Source organism: Octopus bimaculoides, chromosome 2 (assembly GCF_046866305.1).
Source record: "Octopus bimaculoides isolate indiv1 chromosome 2, ASM4686630v1, whole genome shotgun sequence".
In the NCBI taxonomy this organism is placed as follows: domain Eukaryota; kingdom Metazoa; phylum Mollusca; class Cephalopoda; order Octopoda; family Octopodidae; genus Octopus; species Octopus bimaculoides.
In genome coordinates, this window is record NC_142929.1 from 107214286 (window position 1) to 107219285 (window position 5000).

The following is a 5000-nucleotide window of genomic DNA, read 5'->3' on the forward strand; positions in this document are numbered from 1 at the left end:
ATACATACATACATACACCAGTGCGTCGCACTCAACGGGACATTGCAATACAAAAACCATTTACACAGAAACAAATTTACCATCAATTCAACACATGCATGCGCGTCGGCATAACCCAAACCATAAGTGTTCATTAGATGTCCCTTTATATACAGTCGAAATGAATAAGTCGATATGGTGTATATAGCATAAAGTCTCGATAATGAGGAAGAAAAATTGTTACAGATCAGGTGCTTGGATGGTCGATCAAAGTTAGGTTCAGCGCTCTGGCTATAGGACATTAGATTTGTAACATGAATATACTGATTGTATTTACCCGAACCTCAATGTTGATTCACAAATGAGTAGTCACATGCTACGAGAGCATATGTTAGTTTTAGAGGAAGGGAAAAGAAAGAAACGGTAAGGTGACATACAGATATTAGAAAAACTAAGAGACTCACACACAGAGAAGGTAAGATCAACAAAAAAGTGCTCCGTACTCCATTCAGTGACAGGAATATCGTTTAATATGGACTACTAATATATATATGTATATGTATATATATATATATATATATATATATATATATATATATATATATATATATATATATATATACACACACAAACATATGCATGTGTATGTATGTATGTATATGTATGTACGTATATATATATATATATATATATATATATATATGTATATATATAAATTGTAAATCCCAAAAATAACAACAAAACTACAAAGGATTCCGCGGTACACGTGTTTCACCGCAACCACTAGCTGGAATACACAGGTGCTTACAATTGTCAAGTATTACCTCTAAATTTCAATTTACCTACGTGATATACATATATATATATATATGGCTAGCATTTTAAATGGGCAGTGGTCAGTGATGGTTTTATTCTATGAGTGGGCAGCCATCATTATCATGAATTTTCATACACACGCGCGCACGCACACACACACACACACACACACACACAAATATACAAGATCTGATCAAGAAGTATCCGGATTGTTGTCATAATAACGACACTAAAGCACGCAGCGTAAAGTCGCTTGCCACAAATTGACCTTGAACTCTGCTGTGCATGTGCACTAAGTTTTAACATCCTAGCTCACTTCCACTGTTTACAACCATGCTTGTAAGAAAGGTGTGTAGCGTGTGATCGTCGCATTGACCATGACAGAGAAAGTTGTCATGGCGATACCTGCTCAGAGGCCTATGCAAAGGTGCAGAAAGTGTATGGAGAGGAGTGTATGAGCCGCACACAAGTGTACGAGTGGTTCAGACGTTTCCAAGATAATCGAAAAAATGTCGATATTGACGAGCGTTCTGCGAGACTCAAAACTAGCAGAACTGAGAAAAACATCGCAGATATGCGTGCAGCTGTGAAGAGAAATCGGTGAATCACCATCCGTGAGTTATCAGAGAATGTGCAGATTAGTTACGGTTCAGTTCAGTCCATTATCACTGAAAATTTGGGTATGAGACACGTGTCTGCCAAGTTTGTGCCAAAACTGCTTTCATCTGACCAAAAAGACACTCGGGTTTCAGTTGATTGTTTTCAAGAACTATGAAAACTTTTTGGAAACTTTGCGTTGGTTTCTGGGCAGGTATCGCCAACCTTCCGGAGAAATTTGATGCAGATTCTCTGCTCAACTCTCTCTGTTAGGGCCAATGTGACGATCACACGCTACACACGTTCCTTCCAAGTACTGCTGTAAACAGCGGAAGAGCTAGACCGTTAAAACGTAGTGCGTATGCACAACAGAAACGAGGTCAATCTGTGCCAAGCGGCTTTACTCTCATTGCTTTAGCGTCGTTACTATGGCAACAGTCCGGATACTTATTGATCATACCACGTGTATACACGCGCGCGCGCGCGCGCGCACACACACACACACACACACACACACACACACACACACACGTATATATATATAAGTAGGTAGGTAGATAAACAGAAAGAGAAATAGAGTGAGTAAGAGGCGAAAGAGAACGAGAGTCATTCGACATGCAATGCGGAACGAGGAATTTATTGCGAAATAACCATTAGGAAATAACTGCTGAGTTTTATAAAGTATGATTATGGTGCTGGTATGAGGATTTAGGGAGCATTGATTTGGTGTAGAATCATAAGGCCGTGTGAGACATTTCCAATTAAGCATATTTTCCTGTCTTCTGTAACACAGGTGCGGTTACTTCTGAGCGGAGAATGAATGTCGAGATATTGTCAAGATATTTTTTTACTGGCAAGGCAAATGCTTCAGGTCAATGAATATTTCATCTTTAAAAGCAGAAACAACAACAACAACTGCCACAACAACAACAACGAAACAAAACAAAAATGTCGAACAAAAACAGTATACTAATCAGTATACACACTCGACTATCTAAATATTTCACTCAAACATGAAAGATTCAAAAGAGGCTTAAGGAAGCTGGAAATCATCCATGTATCTCAAGACATGTAATTTCGCTAAGATGTCAGCATACAATGAAACAAACAATTCTTTACATTTACACTTGGTTTCACAAAGAGAGAACGCCAATAATGTTGCAAACAACTTAAGAGTCAATATTTGAATATTACCAAACTTAAAGACAATATGGTTTCGGCAGTAAATAATTACATACATACATAAACATTCTTACACCCATTACACACAAATTCACATATATTCATATATATGCATATTCATATCTACATATAATGTACACACACACACACACACACACACTCACACACACACATATATATATATATACATATATATATATATGTATGTATGTATGTTGTATATATATATATATATATATATATATATATATATATATATATATACATATATATATAAATCATACATACCCGCATATATATTTACGGAAACATATACATAGCTACACATGCAATGTTTACATGGTATACAACCTTATGTATTTACATGTGCGCATACACTTGCTTGTTCACACACATTTACGCACACGAACAAACGCGCTCACACGCACACGCACACAAACCTACGCACGCACGCACGCACGCACACGCACACACACACGCACACACGCACACACATACAACACACTTATATATTTCTCTATTTGTGCTCGTGTGTGTATGCATGATGTATGTATGAAGATATGCATGTACAGGTACTTCTGTGTTTGTGTATGTGTAAACATAAATTTTCTCATGTATGCATATACATACGCACAGACAAACATTTAGGCACACACAAAAAGACACACACACATATACATACATATATTCTTACAAGACTGTTCGTTTAAATACATGCTTTTTATGCAAATAAATGTACACAGGTTTTAGATTATATCTTCAAATATCAGACTTCTATCAAGTTTTCACGGCAACATACTTCCCAAAACACCAGTTTTATTTACTTTTGAAGCGAAAACGAATAAATCAATCAATAACTAAACAAAACACTACAAAACATAATATAGTGAGTAAATAGGCATAACAAGAAGGGAAAATCTGGGCTTTAAACATTTACATGTCAAGATTTCTTTACAAATCTATATAAATTATAATGTACTCCAGCATGGTCACAGCTAAAAGTTTAAATCAGTAGAATAGAAGAAAACTGTGTACACTTACAACTACATACATACATACATACGTACATACATACATACATACATACATACATACATACATACATACATATATATATATATATACATACATATAATTTCCGAGTATTATATTTCCGAATTTTAACTTTACGTATAGGTCGAAAGTGGACGTTATGTAAATGGCGCTAGCCTGCGTAGGCTGTCACATAGTCGCCGAATTGTCGAGGTTGTTACCTCTGGAATCTCTGATTGTGATGGTGGTAGTCTTGGTGTAACCCTTGTGAAGAATAAAGTTTAAAATGTTTGGATACCATGTAACAGACAAAAGTGGATACCACAATGCAGACAACGTAGAATTTGTTACTTATTTTATACTCTCTTTTACTGTTTTACTTGTTTCAGTCATTTTGACTGTGGCCATCCTGGAGCACCGCCTTTTAGTCGAGAAAATCGACCCCAGAACTTATTCTTTGTAAGACTAGTACTTATTAATTATTCTATCGGTCTCTTTTGCCGAACCGCTAGGTTACGGGGACGTAAACACACCAGCATCGGTTGTCAAACGATGTTGGGGGGGACAAACACAGACACACAAACACACAGAGAGACATATATATATATATATATATATATATATATATATATATATATATATATATACATATATATACGACGGGCTTCTTTCAGTTTCCGTCTACCAAATCCATTCACAAGGCTTTGGTCGGCCCGAGGCTATAGTAGAAGACACTTGCCCAAGGTGCCACGCAGTGGGACTGAACTCCGAACCATGTGGTTGGTAAGCAAGCTACTTACCACACAGCCACTCCTACGCCTTTTTATCGTCATATTGTCTCAATACGTACATTGTTTTCAAATAAATAGGAGTTAAAACATTTCCTGCTGTCTCTGTTGATGTCATCCAGATAAGGTAATAAGGACTTAATTCTGTAACATATCCCTCCCCTTAAATATTTTATTTTTTATGTACTATAGGACATAATCAGAAACTACAAACAGATCCTTTTCAGAATAAGAATTCTTGACATATTTCGTTTTTGGATTTGGTTTGCAAGATTCTTTATATGAGTCCGTGTGTTGAAGCATATTCCGCTGTGTCTGGGTAGAGTCTCTTTTGGTACCCTATAATTTAACACACTCACCAATGATAACTGCATGGCATGTAGGATTAGCACTGGCATTAACTGTAGAACTCGAAATGTAGTTTACAGCATAAGATGCATAGAAGGTGCTTGTAAAGACATGAACATGACATACATAGGGAAGACATCTAGGAACATTGCAGAACGACTAAATGAACATTTGAGGCAATATGACGACAAAAAACAGTCCTCCATATTCTACCAACATGCCAACAACCAGCATGGAAGCAACCTGGGTCAACTTGAC

At 36.6% G+C, this 5000-nt stretch overlaps 1 protein-coding gene across 11 annotated transcripts in view; it reads right to left on the bottom strand.

Moving 5' to 3' along the window:
• The window catches only part of LOC106870378 (LIM homeobox transcription factor 1-alpha), a 316008-nt gene that overhangs the window by 137170 nt on the left and 173838 nt on the right, over positions 1–5000 (bottom strand). Inside the window, exon 2 of one of the 11 annotated variants that reach the window (XM_089347436.1) lies at positions 3704–3870. The exons of the other annotated variants lie outside the window; for them this stretch is intronic. The gene's annotated coding sequence lies outside the window, so the exon portion shown is untranslated. The remainder of the gene's footprint in view (positions 1–3703; positions 3871–5000) is intronic. 11 annotated transcript variants of the gene reach the window in all.